Source organism: Sciurus carolinensis, chromosome 2, assembly GCF_902686445.1.
Source record: "Sciurus carolinensis chromosome 2, mSciCar1.2, whole genome shotgun sequence".
NCBI classification, from domain to species: domain Eukaryota; kingdom Metazoa; phylum Chordata; class Mammalia; order Rodentia; family Sciuridae; genus Sciurus; species Sciurus carolinensis.
The window spans coordinates 155617903-155636354 of NC_062214.1; the positions used below are offsets into that span (position 1 = coordinate 155617903).

At 35.6% G+C, this 18452-nt stretch overlaps 1 protein-coding gene and 1 pseudogene across 2 annotated transcripts in view; one reads left to right on the plus strand and one right to left on the minus strand.

Annotated features, from left to right (window-relative positions):
- Fbxo34 (F-box protein 34) overlaps window positions 1–18452 on the plus strand; it is a 74002-nt gene that overhangs the window by 18257 nt on the left and 37293 nt on the right. The window lies entirely within an intron of this gene.
- LOC124978389 (uncharacterized) lies at window positions 759–857 on the minus strand (annotated as a pseudogene).

Genomic DNA, 18452 nt, shown 5'->3' on the forward strand with positions numbered 1-18452 from the left:
GGGACTAGAAATGTCCCAGGGATATGTTTTAGTTTCTTTTCATTTGAGCACTCAGTGGGCCTATTAATCTGAAGATTTCTATATCTGTTAACCTGTTCCTCTAGTATTTATTTTATTTGTTCTTTTTTTAGATATACATGACAATATATTTTGTCATATTATACATACATGGAGTAAACTTGTGGTTGTACGTGGTGTGTAATTTCACTGGTCATGTATTCACATAATATGAACATAGGGAAATTATGTCTGATTCATTCTACTGTCTTTCCTACTCCTATCCCCTGCTTCCTTCTCCTTCATTCCCCTTTGTCTAATCCAATGAACTTCTAATCTCCACCTCCCCCCCTTATTGTGTGTTAGCATCCACATATCAGAGAGAACATTGGACCTTTGGTTTTTTTGGGACTAGCTTATTTTACTTAGCGTAATAGTCTCCAGCTCCATCCATTTACTGGCAAATGCTGTAATTTCATTCTTTATAACTGAGTAATACTTCAATGTGTATACATACACCTCATTTACTTTATCCATTCATCTGTTGTAGGGCACCTAGGTTAGTTCCATAGCTTTACTATTGTGAATTGAGTTGCTTTGAACATTGATGTGACTGCAGCACTGTAGTATGCTGATTTTAAGTCCTTTGAGTATATACCAAGGAGTGGGCTAACTGGGTCAAATGGTGGTTCTTTTTTTTTTTTTTTTTTTCAAATGGTGGTTCTATTCCAAGTTTTCTGAGGAGTCTTAATATTGTTTTCAAAAATGTTTCACAAATTTGCTTGTCATCCTGTGCAGGGGCTGTACTAATCTTCCCTGTATCATTTCAGTGTTTTTCTATGTGCTGTCGAAGTAAGCACCTATTTCTCTTTTAGCTCTGGAAAATTCATATTTCTTTAAAACTTATTCCTTTTAGTGTTTGTTTTTTTTTTTTTTTGGCTGTTGTTCATTTGGGGATCCTGTTAGGCAAATGCTGACCTCCTAAATTTATGCTGTTTCCTTTAGATACTTTTTTTGACTAATTTTTTTTTTTTTTTTTGCCTAGACCAAGTAATTTAATTTAAATGTATAATTTAATTAATGTATTTATATTTTTGTCTTAATAACTTAAAACCTTACACTGATTTAGAATTTTCCTGAGACCCTTATATATTTGCTTTTTTTAATGGTATTCTGTTCTTCATTCTGGATGAGCTATCCCAAATGTTTCTAAGCATATTGATTTTCCTTTTAGGAGACTTTTAACAAGTTCTGTTTTATAATTTTTGTTTCCTCCCTTCTCAGGTTTTCCTTCTTATTTCTGTATTCTTTTTTTTTTTTTTTTTTTTTTAACAGATAGTGATTTTGACTTAATCAAATTAAAGGTCTCTATTTCCTAGACAGAATCCATTAACTGGTATGCTCTATGTTAGGGTAAACAATTAGGGGGCCTGCATTATTCCTGGCAGTGGAGCTAAGGTTACAATAACTATGTTAATTATCTCACAACAGTTGGATTTCTTTAAAGAAGACCCAGCCAGTTGTATTTTTAAATAACATAAACAAAATGTAAAATCTCAAAAATAACTAAGATTTTGAAGGTTAATTATCCAGTCTAGAAATGTTGATATAAGTTATCTTTCCTCTATTAGAAAGAAAAGTTTTTTTTTTAAGGTAAAGAGTAGTATAGCAGACTACAGCCAGATGTTGGAGCAGACTACTTTGGGTTCAGTCCTGGTTCTGCCACCTACCAGTCAGTGCTCTAAATTATTAACAAGTTTCCTAGTCTGTTTTCTCATCTGTAATATTTGGACCAGTTTTCTCCTCTGTAATATTTGGACAATAATAGTGCCCACCTATTAGGGTTATTATGAGGTATAGTAAGCTCTCATAAGATGTTAATTTGTTAATTCTCTATACTAGTAACATTTGTGTGATTTAGATTTAATGGTGATAGCTTATAGCAGAAATTCTGGTAGGATTTGGAAATTTTAGATTGTGTTTGTCTTTAGAATCTCAAAGAACAATTGATAATTTATATGAAGCATTGACATGTGCAGCTACATGTATATGCAGATGTTGTTATAAAAGGCTTTGTAAAGCTCTGTACTTCTCCCCACTCCCCTCCCCACAGAAAGGATCATACTAAAGATAGTTTATGCATGCTTATAATCTCAGCAACAGGGAGGCTGAAATGGGAGGATCACAAGTTTGAGGCCAGTCTCAGCATCTTAACCAGACTCTCTCTTAAAATAAATTAGGGCAGGTGATGTAGCTTCGTGGTAGAGACCCCTAGGTTCAGTCCCTGGTACTGGGGAATAGGAAATCTTGGAGCACAGCCAGAAAACTGGGAATGAAAAAATACTATTTTCATGCCCAGAAACTCCATGTACAATTAGAATCATATGTGCTCAGGATGTTAGGAAAGCTTTGTTCCCATACAAAACATACTTCTTGGATTTCAGGAATGTTTAGTTTCTTTATAAATTGATGTCTGGGGTGAGACTGACCAGATGAATTAATTCTTTTCTCATAAACTTTTTTTGCTTTGAGTATACTTCCATTGTTTTGAAACTTTCCTTACAATACCTAACACTGTATGTAAAACTCAGGAGTTAAATGATTAAAAGTCTTATGCAGTTGTGTATGGTGGTGCATGTCTGTAATCCCAGCAACTCAGGAGGCTGAAGCAGGATGATTGCAAGTTCCAGGCCAGCTTCAGTAACTTAGGGAATCCCTAAGCATCTTAGTGAGACCCAGTCTCAAAATTAAAAATAAAAAGAACTGGGGATGTGACTAAGTGAGTTCAATTCATAGTACCAAGACAAAAAACAAAAAGTCTTATGCAGTTGTTCCTACCTCCTCCTTATTCCAGTTTAACCCTACTTGATCCCAGTGGGTTGAAGTTTAGATTATTTCTCTTTTCCCCACTCTCATGTAGAATAAATCCTAGAAGTCTTTTTCTTGTTACTGTCATTACTTTAAAAAAATTGAACATATCCAGGGATGTAGCTCGGTGGTAGAAGTTTTGCTTGGCATGTGAAAGGTTTGATCCCCAACACTGTAAACATACAAACCCCATTAAAAAATGGAAGCATGAGCAAAATAGTCAGGGAGCTCCTGACTATAGTTAGGTTTTCTTTTCTTCCTTTTTTTTTTTTTTTTGTAAATTAACTTTTTTCCCCTGCATTTTAAACATATATGTTTTAGTTATAGATGGGCACAATAACTTTATTTATTTATTTTTACATGGTGCTGAGGATTGAACCTCACACATGCTAGGATTGAATCTCACACATGCTAGGCAAGCACTCTACCACTGAGCCACAACCCTAGCCCCAACAGTTAGTTTTAACTGGCACTATCCTTTGCCTTACTGGTTTGTTCTTGCTCTCATATTTGAAAAAATTACAAAACAGATTCTAGCTATCATTTCATTAACTTTAAAAAAACAAACAAACCCTCATACGCACAATGCCATTATACCACCAAAAAACCTAATAGATTGATCTGATGACTGACTGTAGTTAGTATCATCAAATTCCTTTGTCATCTAAAACCCAGATATATTCGTTTGTGGTTTCATTTTTAAATGACCATTTTATTTACAAATATTTGTATTTTGCAAATATTTTTTAGTTCTAGCTTGTTATGGAAAATGTTAAAAATTAGATGGAATCCATGTAATAAACTCCTTTATCTATCCACTCAGCTTAACAACAATAATCAGCCACCCCACTTATGTGGGAGGAGAAATTACCAACTCGTGCCCAGTTTTCTTTCTTCTGTTCCCCTCCCAATTCCCCCTCCTGAATTATTTTCAAGGGAATCCCAGAGCAGATACTGTATCATTTGGTGACTAGATAAAGGACTCTTTAAAATGTATGTTTTATAAACACATATATACAGTCACAGTATTATTATCGCTGCTTCATTCCTTCATATTATCAAATACCCAGTGTTCTAATTTCCAGTTGTTTCAGATGTCATTGTTTTTGGTGATTTGAGTCAAGACTTATATAGTAAGGGTTCTACCTTGCAATTGGTTGGTAATGATCTTTACCTCACTACCTCTTTTTTCCTTTCCCTTGAAGTTTTTATTTAAAGAAGCAGGCTTTATTTGTCTTTCAGAGTTTCTCAGAGTTTGGATTTTAATGATTATATCTCTGTGGTGTAGTTCATCATGTTTTTATGTACTCTGTATTTCCTATTAATTAGTGACCGAATGTCATTTTAGAATGTACAATGTATACACATATGGTTAAAGTTTAAAATGGTTCAAAAAGCTGTACATTGAAAAGTCAGTACCTTGGGTATCTTCCCCAGAGGCAACTATTATGTGTAGAATGATCTGTTTGTATTAAACTGTTAAATCACTGTTGAACATACAACTATTCTTGTAATCTGAAGATACAAAGGTAATTCTTTTGTAAATTTTATAATTTGAACTGGTTTGTTTCGTTTGTTTTGAATTTCCGCAATCCAACAGTGCCGGGGACTCGAACCTGTGTCTCAAGCTTGAGAGGCAAGCACTCTACCTGATGGGCTATATTGCCAGCACAGTAAATTTTATAATTTGATGTAACTAATATAAAAGCACACAAAACAGTCACCATTTAAGGTGTGACATTTTCTTTTTGGTAAAACAGAATTTATAAGGTGAGATAATAGTTAATTAGAAGTTACAAACCAGATTGCTTGGCACAGCAATACATTACTATTTATACAATAACAACAGGAAAAGCAGTTAAGGGGAACACTAAAAAGAATCTTCTTTACTAACATTATACAGTACCTAGTATTGTTTTATTTTCTTAAATATGAAGTAGTGATAGTGTAAATGAGAGCAGTATATGTATCAATGGCCTTTGGCTGGTCTAGAATAAGAAAGTACACAGCACAGTATCAAGTATGGAAGAGACATTTGAATGTTAGTTTTCTCTTCTGTAAACATGGTCATAATTGTGAAACTCTTCTTGCTTCAGTAGAAAGTTTAAATAGAAGGCAGGTGACTTAGGGAACCCAGTTCAGAGGATGAGGTTGGGTGTCCAAGAACAAGTCAGTGAGTTAGGGTTTACAGATTGAACCACTTTGTCATGACAGGTTTTGAAACACAAGAAAGGTGCTGTGAACTCAACAGGTTCAGACAAGTATTGTGAATGTGGAGGCTAGAAGCCATGTTTACAAGGCCACAGGACTGCCTGAGGAGAAATGTGCACTCAGAAGAATGAGCCTGGGTACAAGGGTAGTGAAAGGGTAGTTAAAAAGTCAGTTTCAATTTCCTTATCATTTATACAGCTTCTGTGGGCTGGTGTAAAGAATCGTTTCAATTAACCCATTGGAAAGCCCTTGCTATTCTGGTTTCTTTGTAATATGTTGGTTTCCCCAGATGAATGAGAAGTATTTTCTTTTTGAACTGTAGTGTGAGTGTGTAGTGGTGGCAGAGAGGTCTGTTGAGCCTAATGGAACAGAGTTAAGGACATTGTACAATTCATTACCTGTAGCCTTGGTTATTCTAACACAGTAGAATACTACTCTTGGGTGTGACAGAGGAGCAAAAAAAAAGATTTTCATTTCCTTTAAGCAATTTGTTTGGAGATCCATTTGTATTAGCCAATATATACTTTTTCTTTTCTTTTTGGCAGATTGAACCCAGGACCTTGTGCATTCTTGGCAAGCACTTTACCACTAGGTTACACCCCCACCCCCAGTGCATTGAATTTGCTAATTTAATCAATTAAGTGGATTGAATTGCTTGCCCTGCTGGGAATCCAGGTGGATACTTGAGAAAGGTTTCTAGTTGTATCACCTGGCTTGGTATTGCTGAAAGCACTTGATTTATCTCTCCATACCCCATGAAATTGAGACCCTGTATATATAATGATATGACAAGTGTTAAATACATTTCCTCTTTTTGGTTTATGTCTGTAAAGTTTGAAAAGCATATTAGTTCATTGGTGTAGCTCTCCAAAGTTGAGCAGTTACTGAATTCCCTACTGTGGGACAGGTTAGACTTGGTGAACTCTTAGGTAATTGGTTGTAAAATGGACCTATATCATGTTGTAAATAGTTTAAATATGTATATATTAATGATTTCTCCAAATGTAGAAAAATAAAACTGGAAAAAGCTCTTAATTTTTCCCCTTCATCTACATTATTAGTTTTTCATAACTGTGAACAATAATATCCATCTTTCCCTCCTATGTGGACATATGACTGTTTCATACATTCAGGCAGAATCCTTAAAACAGGGAGTGTAACTTCCTGCTTCTAATTGTACTATAAACATTATGATTTCCATTGATTCTGTATCAGCTAGCAACTTTTTAAGTCTCTCTCCAGTTATGTGACAGTAAACTTTTTTTTTTGGAACAGAATGGTCTTTTAGTGTGTTATATGTTGTAATGGTATTTTCATACATACTTAAATTTTAAAATATATCTTAATCCATTGGTAACATGAATATACCACTAGTTTAGTCAGGAAAAGCAAACAGCCAAATAAGACCAACTTTCACTCTTTATAATCTGAGTTGTTTTTTTTTTTTTTTTTTTTTTTGTACCAGGTATTGAACTCAGGGGCACTGAACCATTGAACCAACATCCCCAGCCGGATTTTTTATTTTATTTAGAGACAGAGTCTCACTGAATTTTTTAGCACCTTGCTGTTGCTGAGGCTAGCTTTGAACTTGTGATCCTCCTGCCTCAGCCTCCCAAGCTGCTGGGATTACAGGCATGTGCCACTATGCCTGGCCCGAATTCTTGATGTCTTTTATTCTTGTGGTTTTATGACATATTCCAGATTGACAACTATCCTTTTCGGCTAAAGCTTTAGAAACTTACTGTCTTGGGTTAAAGTGGCAGGATTCAACAGCCTTAAATGAAGTTACTGATTCACCATCTGCCCATCTCTGCACATCTTTTCGAGAAAAATAGCGAGGCATGGTGGCACAGGTCTGTAATCCCAGAGGTTTCAGAGACTGAGGCAGGAGGATTGCGGGTTTGAAATCAGCTTCAGCAACTTAGCAAAGGCTGTAAGCAGTCTGCTGAAACCCTGTCTCAAAATAAAGAAGTGGCTGGGGATGTGGCTTAGTGGTTGAACACCCTTGAGTTCAATCCCTGGTACCAAAAAAGAAAGAAAAACAGACTTGCTAATAACTTTATTGGGTACGAGGCACAAGCAAAGTGGCGTTATACTTTGAAAGATAGCAGCTGTTCTAAAAACTTTGGCCACTCTTTAAAAAATACTAGAAATACAAAATAGCACCCAAAGAGTAAAGGTGGTATCACTATAAAATTGAATCTCATTTTCAAATACTTTAGCATTGTATTATAATATTTCTCCTATTAGTTTTGAATATATTAACATCTCTTTTTCCCATTTATGATTCCCCAATGTCTTTTTGATTGGCTCTGTGAACAATGGACTTGACTCACTGGTTGGTGTTATCTCTGTGTGTGGACCAAATTTCAACTAGAAATTCATGGTACCAGTGATAACATCCATTTAACAAGTTTTTTCATTCCTTATATAAATCAGCTATAAGGGTTAACACCAAATAGCATTAGGAAGAAATTGAAATAGGGAACAGGGATTTGAACCCAAATTTTAAATGTTTTACTTTTGAGGACTTTTAAATAGTTTCAATCTTCTTTTTTAATAACATAGTTTGAGGAAGTATTAATTCTTCTGATCTAAAACTTAAGAAAAAACTCAGAGAAGTTGTTTTTACTGATGGCTACCATTTATTGAGTTCATGTAATGTTTTGCAAAGCACTTTACATCCATATGTTAAGGACATAACACTTGATTATTATATTATTACACTTTCTGCTCCCCACAAGGTTTTTGGTGCCCCGCCCCAATCCCCAGGACCTCCAGGGTGCTCTACCACAGAGCTGCATCCTCAGCATCCTCAGCCCTTTTTATTTTTCATTGAGTCACGGGCTCACTAAGTTGCCAAGACTGGCCTTGAATTTGTGATCCTCCTGCCCCAGCCTCCTGAGTAGGTGGAATTATAGGCACATGCCACTGTGCTCAGCTCCACAAGGTTTTAATATGCAGCTAATGTTGAGAACTGTTGCTTTAGGAAATTTTTGGCTTGGGTCTCTGGGTAGATGGTTTTGCTGTTTGAAGAGAAAATATGGAAAGGGGCTGGCAGTTGAAAATAGGATCTGAAACTCAAATAATACACTAAAAATGAAGTATGAAAAAGTTACTGGCAGGTAGATGGCATTCAGAGTTATCAGTTGCTAGGATTAGGTAAAATTATCTTGGAAGAACTTGCATAATGAGGACTCAGAATTCTGGAGACCTTTGAAATTTTGGAAGTGTGAAGGAGGAAAGAGAAGATGAGGAGACCGAACAAAAAAGCATCATCAAGGGAGTTGAGTGGTATTTCAAAGATGATAGTCAGGTCATAGTAGTCAGATATGCCTGGCATATGGCAACAGTTTCCTTGTTGCAGTAGAAGCTAGTGATTTTAAGGAATCATTAAGTATTTAGTGGATTATCAGTTGGGAGGTTGCTGGTGACTTGTATAAAAATAGAGTAGGTCCTACCTCATTTTGTACTCCTCCTGGCTCTCTCTTGTTAAGATCCCTGTCTTCTGCTTTAGGTACTGGTGTTCTGTAGAGCTTTCTTCTATGCCATTGGTTCTCCAAGTGTAGTTCTTCAGACCAGCAACATCAGTGTCACCAGGTAATATGTTAGAAATGAAAAATTTCAGACTCCACTTGGATTTACTGAATCAAACTTGTTTTTTTTTTTTTTTTTTTTTTTTTTTTTTTTTTTTTGTCATGCTGGGGATTGAACCCAGGACTTTGTGCTTACAAGGCAAGCACTCTACCAACTGAGCTGTATCCCCAGCCCTGAATCAAAGTCTTGATGTGGAGCCTAGCCATCTGTTTTAAAAAACCCTCCTGGTGATTGAGTCTTGCTGAAATTCAAAAGTCAATGTTTTAAGCTGTTTTTTCTTTAAGGATTTTCTCCTTAGCATGGATTGATTATTATGTGAACAGGCTTGAAAATAACTCAGTTTTAGAGAACTGTCTTAATCCTTTTTGATTATCAGTTCCTCCAGTAATCTAGGACCCTCACAGTAGGGGAGAATCTCCTAAAAGTCCATACCATTTCCCAACATCACCACACTAGACCAAACTTCCAGCACATGAGCCAGTAGGGTATATCCTCAAACCATATCCAGATTATGGTAGTATTGAGAAGTAACTATTGAGAACAGCAGCCAGAAATATGATTTGCTACACAGGGTGGGAACTTTGATTGCAACAATTCCTTGTTTTTTATCCATATATACCCAACTTCAAGTACAAAGTTTCTGATGAGCCATAGGGCTCGTGATCTGCATACTGATTGTACAGGGGGGACATGTCTCACTCTGGATATAGAAACTCCCCTCCTTGAAGTCACTAGCCAATAACTTTAAAGGAGTTAATAACTTCCTAAGGAGTTAAATAACTTCCAGGGAGTGGTGGTGCATACCTGTAATCCAGCAGCTCACAAGACTGAGGCAAGAGGATCACGAGTTCAAAGCTAGCCTCAGCAATCAGTGAGGCCCTATGCAATTCTGCAAGACTGTCTCTAAATAAAAATATAAAAAGGCTGGAGATGTGGCTCAGTGGTTAAGCACTCTGGGTTTAGTCCCAGTACCAAAAAGTAAAAAGTAATAAAAAGATCTGAGGATGTGGCTCAGTGAGGGTTCAATTCCCAGTACCAAAAAAATAAATAAATAAAAAATAAAAATAAAAATAAAAAAAAGAAAGAAAGAAAGAAAAAGAAACCCCTAGACAATAACTACTCATTCAACCTTGTGGGAGCTTCACTTTCTTTCTGTATCAAAAATAAATTGTTACTTTGTTCTTACCCTCCATTGTCTGTGAGTCTTATTCTTCCAATTAGTGAGACAAAGAACCTGTACTTCAGCTGCATCTCATGATTTTGGAAAGACAGACTTTAAGATGATATTATCAAAAGTATTCAGTCTGAGTTGGGCATGGTGGTGCACGCTTGAGCAGGAGAATCATAAGTTCAAGGCCAGCCTCAGCAGTTTAGCCACACCCCCATCCCAAAAAATAAGGTTTGTGGATATTGCTCAGTAATAAATTGCCCCTGGGTTCAATCCCCAGTACTAAGGGGGGGGGGGTAAAAAAAAAAAAGTCTGAGGGATTTGGATGGGTTTTTTACACAAATGAATATCTTCACCCAATGTGCAATGTGAACACTTTGCATTAGTTTTTGAAGTTAGGAACTGAAGTTTTATACTTCACTTATCTTGCCAGGAATTGAATTAAATTGTAGATTAAGTTTAGGAGACTTTTAAGTATGTTAGAATTTATCTTTCTTGGTTCTCAGAACCTAGTCTGTTCAACTTTATGTAATTGGACTTTGTAGCCGAGTATTTAATGTGTTTACTTTAGACTTGGAGAGTATATTACTTCCTCTTCATTGATTCTCCCCTCCCTGATACTGGGAATTGAACCCAGGGTTGTTTTGCTACTGAGCTACCATCCTCAGCCTTTTTAGTTTGTAATGTGAGGCAGGGTGTTGCTTAGTTGTTTATACTCTCCTTGAATTTGCAATCCTAATCTCCCTAGTCGGCTGGAATTGCAGGAGTGCATCACCATATCTGGTTTATGTTATAAAGAGGTTTTTTTTTTTTTGTTTTTTTTTGGTGCTGGGGATCGAACCCAGGACCTTGTGCTTGCAAGGCAAGCACTCTACCGACTGAGCTATCTCCCCAGCCCCTATAAAGAGTTTTAATATGAGAAGTATAACTAGTGCATTAACCAAGTGTAGAAACATTGCTAGCATAGTTATGTAGGAAGAATCCTAAGACTAAACTGAATTAAGTAATAAACAACCTGATATATTTTTATATAAACTTAAGAAGGCCTCAATGACATGTTTTCATAAAAAATTATTTGTATTAAACAGGATTTTATGTAACAAACATTCTGCTACTTTGTAAGGGTACACAAAAAGAATAATAGTGTTTGAATTTATTGCTTAAAGTGACATGCTACTAAAGGGATGAAATTGTTTAATTTGAGTAGTAAATATCTCAGTTCTAATAAAACTGACTTTAGGTCTGTTTTTGCTTGATTTTAGCATTTACTATGTAACCTCATTCTGTCAATAAAAGAATATCATCTACCTGTATTGAGTATTATACTTTTTATGTTGTGAATAATAGATTGCTACTTGAAATAACAGCCCCCTAATTTGTTGACACCATTACTGTCACTCTAATCTGAGAAAATGCCTCTAAGGATATACTGAGGTGCTAATTAGATGAAATCGAAAGTGTTATGGAGGGAGGAAGGCTGTAGAATCCTTCATCGAATTCTTTTGTATTTCAGCCTCCCAGCCCTCACCAACTACTTTGTTTTGTTGAGAACTTGAGTGATAATGTTCTTTTGTCTGGATAACATGAGTGTTTCTTTGATCCACAATTGTCAGTTGATTACGAAACAAAAGCAACAAAATACTCGGCATCCACAAATATCAAGAGATAGCAGTTTCTGACAGATATGAATGATATGTTAATTTGCTATATTCAGTTAAATTGTTTTGTCCTTTTTTTCTTTTTTCCCTGCACAACACTGGGGATCAAACCAATAAGCATTGCACCACTGAGTAATCCTCAGCCCTTTTTATCTATTTTTTTCAAAATGGGAACTCATACATTAACCAGGCTTACCTTGAATTTGGGATCCTCCTGCCGCAGCCTTGCCATTAGCTGAGATTACAGGCGTGTGCCATTGTGTTTCATTTTGACCTTTAGTTAGAGTCCAATACATAAAACATTAAATTTTTTATTTATATTTTCTTTATTTAAAATTATTTTTTCTTTAAAAATATGTGTATATACACACACACATACAAATGTATATATATATAATTTAGAAAAGGTTTGTTGTTATGTTCTACATATGCTTTTCTTTATTATGCATGAGTATATCCTTCCTGCCCCCCCCCCCAAAAAAAAAAAAAAAAAAAACCAATATGTAACCATTTGCTTTGGGCAGATTTTTGGGAATACCATTTTTTGGGATGTGAGCTGTATCTGTTCTGTATCTTGCGAGTGTTAAACTTCTTGTCTCATTCTTGCCTTGTAAGTTTAAAAACATGGTGTCAATCACAAATAATTGATTCTTGCCTAAAGTCACTGTAAATAAGGGCTAGCCTGTTTTTATTAACATCATCTTTCTAGGTTTGGAGGTCTTAGGTTGGTTTTTCATGGTACTTTTTAAAAAGATGTATTAAAAATGTGGGGCTAGAGCCATGTGTTGTGGTGCATGCCTGTAATCCCAGAGTCTGGGAGACTGAGACATGAGGATTGCAAGTTTGAAGCTAGCCTTAGCAATTTAGCAAGGCTCTAAGTAACTTAGCGAGACTCTGTCTCAAAATAAAAATATCTGGGGATGTGGTTCATTAATAGAGCATCCCTGGGTTCAATCCCCTGTACTATCCTCAAAAACAAAACAAAACAAAAAAGTGGGACTGGAGTAGCTAGCTCAGTGGTAGAACCTGTGCCTTGGGTTCAGTCTCTACCAAAAAATAAACATGATTTTTACCTATTTCATATTTGTATTTTTGGCAGAAATTACCACAATCAGTTGCTGTTAAGAGTAAATTAGGGCAGGAGATTCTGAACCCAGGCAGAAACTATCCTAAGAACCTTTGTGTTTCTTTGAAAAAATTGGTCTGAGAAGACACACCCTTTAACTCGCCTATCAGTTAAATAGGAACAGTAGATTTCTTTTGTACTAGCAATCACCTAACCTAAAATACCAAGTATTTTTTTGTGGTACTGGGGATTGAACCCAGGACACTCAACCACTGAGCTATATCCCTAGCCCTTTATTTTTTATTTTGAAAAATTTTTAAATTTGTTCTAAATAGTTATAAATGGCAATAGAATACATTTTGACACATCATACATTAATGCAGTATAACTTCTCATTTTTCTGATTGTATATGATGTAGAGTTACACCATTGTATAATCATATATGCACAGTAGTCATAATGTCCGATTTGTTCTTTTACCCTTCTTACTCCTAAACCTTCTCACCTCCCTTCATTCTACGCTGTCTAATCCAAAGTACCTCTATTCTTCCCTAGCCACGTCCCCCTTATTGTGAATTAGCATCCGCTTGTCAGAGAAAACATTCAACCTTTGGTTCTTTGGGATTAACTTACTTTGCTTAGCATGATATTCTCTAGCTCTGTCCATTTACCAACAAATGCCATGATTTCATTGTTCTTTAAGACTGAGTAATATTCCATTACTCAGTGTATGTATACCACATTTTCTTTATCCATTTTTCTGTTGAAGAGTACTTTCTTTGGTTCTATAGTTTAGCTATTGTGAATTGAGCTTCTATAAACATAGATGTCCCAGCCCCCTTATTTTTTATTTTATTTTTTAAATTTAGAGACAGTCTCACTAAGTTGCTTAGGACCTTGGTAAATTGCTGAGACTGACCTTGAGTTTGCGATCTTCCTGCCTCAACCTCCCAAGTAAGAGATTACAGTTATGTGACACTTGGCCTGGCTTTATCCCCAGGACTTTTTTTTTTTTTTTTTTGAGACAGAGTTTTGCCACATTGTTCAGACTGGCCTTAAACTGGATCTTTCTGTCTCAGAGTCCTGGGATTATAGTCATGTACCACTTTGCCCACCTGTATTTTTATATTTTATATATATATATACATATATATATATATATATGGCCATAGTGATTTGATTGCATATCATCGTTGAAGATGTTTTTGTCCCTTTTCTAATTTTCGCATTGAAGCCAATCAACCCATTAACAAAGTGATTAATTTCATTTGAATACATTGAATATAATATTGGGCCACAGTGACAAACTGGCCTAGTAGTACAGTAACTCAGTTTTTTATCAAACTATACATTTTAGCTGAAAGACATACTTAAATATATGTGTTTGTGTATTTAATACATAGTGCTCTTTTCCCAGTCATTTAAAAAGCAATTTGAGCTCATATTCTAGTTGAAAGTAAGCCAAGTAGTTGAGTTATGTGAACAGAAAATTTTTAAAAATTGTTTTGGACTTCATTATGATTAGGAAAATAGCATGGGAGAATAATTTGTTTCTTGAAGAATAAAAGTAGTAGAATATATACAACAAACCAGGCATTAAACTTTTTGTTGCAACTTGTTGCCTTCAATCAATTTCCACTTATATTAAATGTTTGTGAAGCACATAGTTTAGTATCTAGAGTTATAGTACCTATATATTATTCAAGGTTTTCAATCTAGTTGTTTTTGCACAGCATCCTTTTGAAACATGGTATCAAATCTGACATTCAGGGCCTGTGTTTTAAGTTTACAGATTATACAAGGATATGCTACGTGGTCTTTCAAATCTTGGTGCTTAAAAACAGCCCATATTTAGACCTTTATAAAAGGAAGTCTTTCTCAAGTACTGCTTTTCAAATAGTGAAATTTTTTATTGTGTAAAGTAGGAAGGGAATTTAGCATTGGCATTAGGGTCATTTTTTCCTATATCCTATTAGCTAATTTCAAGATTATTTAATATGGTATCCACCCATTTCATTTGGCTGCAACCTTTACTCTCATGAAAGCAAGACTGATTGTTCTGAATTGCTACGAATATGTGCTTTGGCACAGCATGAAGGTACCAGTAATAACATGGCCATTGTCTTTTAAACAACTTGAAGTTATGGCTACAAATAAAAGGGTACCACAGAAGGGCATGACAGATAATGGACTTTTTTTCCTTCCTTAGTTTTAGCAGAGTTGCTTTGTACCTCTAGCCTTTTTTGTCCTTTGGACTACCTACTGTATTTTCTGTGTATTATTCCTAGTCTACTAAAACATCTTGGCATATTTGTTATTATGACATGTGTACACTTGGCCACTTTGAATTCTTTTTGAGGAGGCAAGCAAAGCAAAATGAGTTGAGTGACCTTTCTCTGTTGGTAATTTTTAAAGCTCGTATATATGATACTAAAGCTATTAAATAATTTTGACTTGTCCTTCAAATGTTTATTTACTTTTATCTGATTTAGAAACTTGATTTTAATTCCTTTCTGCTCTCAGTACACATCTCAACTGTTAGTTCTTTTTAAAAGAGGAGTGTCTGTGGGGAAAAAAAAAATGTCATTTGAGTGGCTTTATTTTTAAATTGCTGATTCTATCCTTACATGAGGAAAGATTTTGTGCCATTCATTATTCTAATTTTAAGTAACTTCATCAAGTCCTGTATGAGGACAAAGTAAACATCTGTAATATAGGAAATCAAAGCTTTAGGAAGATGCTTCTGACGTAAATATTTCTCACCTTTTTAATAGAAGGGGACTGATACTTAATAACCTTAATGACAAGTTTTATGACTGTTAGCATTATTCCCATTTTACTAATTCAGAAATGGAGGATAAGAGAAACAAGCATTTTGCCTAGCATAACAGGCACATGTCTTCTATAGCCTGACTCCAAAGTCGATTCCTTTTGTTCTATGCATATCATCTTCTACTTGAAATGACTTATTTGTAGGGTCAGTTTTTCCTTTGGATCCACTGGATGTCATAAAATATTAAATGTATAAAGCAAATCAGAATCTGATACTTACCGTGCATCAAAGAAAAAGAATAACTTTTATTCCTGATGGAATCTTGCCTTTAAACTTGCAGTACTGATGTAATAAATTAGTAAAAAAAAAAAAAAAAAATTTTTTTTTTTTTTTGTCTTTTGGGTACCTTTGATTGAACCCATAGGTGTTTAACCACTGAGCCACACCCCCAGCCCTTTTTATTTTTTATTTGAGAATAGATTTCACTAAGTATGGGGCAGGCCTCCAACTTGGAATCCTTCTCTTTGCCTTAGCATCCTGAGTTGCTGGAATTACAGATGGTTGCTGCCATACCCGACATGAATGGGTTTTTAAAGTTTCTTTCATAGTTGGGTTGGTTACATTTTATACATGATGAAATTGTGGTGCAAGCTGAAACTATAATTATGTATTTTTAGCTTGAATATTGTTTTTTGCATTGTATCATATGTGCTAAGTGTTACTTGATTTGAGGATTATGTTTTTGGCTTCCTGTAAACAATACTCACATTTAGAATGAAGATACTTAAGACAAGCAGAATCATCAGTTACTCCTTATTCCTTAATCTTTGGGGGGCAGGCGAGGGAATAAAACTTGGTGGCACTCACCTATGTAATCTCAGCAACTCCAGAGGCAGGGGATTATAAATTTCAGGCCAGCCTCAGCAATTTAGACCTTCATCAATTTTGTGAGACCTTGTCTCAAAATGCGTGTGCGTCACACACACACACACACACACACACACACACACACACACACACACCCAAGAAAGGGAAAAGGGAATTCTGGGGGGAAAAAAATTATTTTTAAATTTTTATTTTTTGGTACTGGGAGTTTTTAACTGAGGAGTGCTTTACCACTGAGTCACAATCCCAGCCCTTTTTATTTTTTGAGACAGGGTCTTGCTAAGTTACTGAGGCAGGCCTCCAATTGGTGATTCTCTTGCTTCTCAGCCTAGAAGTGACTGGGATCACAGGCATGGGCCACCATGCTGGGAAAATATTTTAAATGTATTTTCATATAATTGGATTTAAACATTTTTATTATTCTAGGGGTTAAACCTAGGTGTGCTTAGCCACTGAACCACATCCCCAGCCCATTGTACGTGTTGGGGGTGTATTGTGGCAGCATCTGGCAAAGTTGCCTAGGGCCTCACTAAGTTGCTGAGGTTGGTTTTGAACTTGTGATCCTCCTGCTGGGATTACAGGCATGTGCCACTGCACCTAGTGTATAATTGGATCTGTGTGTGTGAACATGTATACACATATGTGTTTCGCTTCAAAATATTCTTAAAAAAATTTTTATTAGTATTTTGAGATGGGATCTCCCTATGTTGCTCAAGCTGGTTTCAAACTGTTGGGCTCAAATTATTCTTTCAGTTTAGCTTCCCTGGTAGGTGGGACTATAAGCAGTGCCTGGCTTGCTTTAAAATATTCTGAGAACTTTCATGTATTACCAAAAGAATTTATAACACAAAAATGGTTAAATGACCCAGATCTGTTCTGCTTGATGGGGAAAAAACTTCTGAACAAAGAAAGCTATTGCTGTGTATGAATGGGGGAGTTATCTCTAGTAATATCATGGGTTCTCAGAATGATGGATTTATGATTATGTCACATTCCTCTAATGCTGAGCATGCTAGATAGAAACAAAATGGTAATGGGTAAAAATAAATTTGATAATCTCTTTTGGATCTACTTTTTGCAAGAACTAAGTTTCCGAGCAGTTGTTCCATTTGAGGGATGTAGAAAAGACATCTTATTTGAGGTTATCTGCTCTTGATTTTCCAAGCAGGAGAACTAACTTGCCAAGAACAAAAATTACCCATATAACATGTGTACTGTGCAAAATATTTCAGAAACAGAAGGTCAGTTGGAAAGTTGTATTACCTTAAAAATATTAGGGCACTTGTTGCTGAGTGTGTGTGTATGTGCGTGTGCCCATGTTTTCTTTTTTTGCTTAGTTGATAGTAATTTATGTATTAACTGGGTTATAAGGAAGGAAATAGTAACAAGTTCTTAATAGTCATAAGAATCAATGATCAAAAAACTCAATGACTTAATAGGAACACAAAAGACTTCTGGAGCTTGCTGGAATTCTGTTCTGTGGTGAGTCCATTATTCCATTTGTAATACATTTATCTTTAGATTGGATAGGGTGGGATTTGCATTCCCAAAGTTACAATGAGTTTCCAGATCCTTATCAGTCAGTATTAGAAGTGACTGTTTTTAATAGTGATAATGAGGCAACTATTCCCAGAAGGAGACTTAGTCACTGGCAGAAGTGTCAGAACCCTGAAATAGTTTGGGAAAACTCAGGATGGAAAAAGTAAGCTGTTTCAAAAACAAAAACCCTCAAGCTTTTGTTTGCGGGGAGGGTGCAAAGAGAATTAAAGGAGGTGGCAAGAAACCAGTTGAACTTCTAAAAGTGGGAAGAAATTAAAATGATTTACCTAAAGCACTGCATTGTGAACATGAAGCTTTGATAAAATTAATTTGGCAACAGCCACTAATATGGAAATGTGTTCTCTGTATAAATTGGTAAAATTTAATTTAAGAAGAATTCTCTTAGCAATTTGTTTCTGTTGTTTGAGAGAAAAATTTAAGTAATGCCATAGGAGTATTTTATTAGTGTTGGAATATGAAGAGTTTCATGAGCCTGTAGGTCATGCTGTGGAACACAACATAATTGTCATTAGGCAGAATGAATATGAGAAAGGTCAGTAGACCCTGCCTTCAAGTTTATCTATCCTACCTCAATTTTAAGCACTAAAAGAATCTTTTTTAGATTAGGGTTTCTCCATGGCTTCCTGCATGCCATCATAACAAGCTGTAAAATCTTGCTTAGCTTTCTTT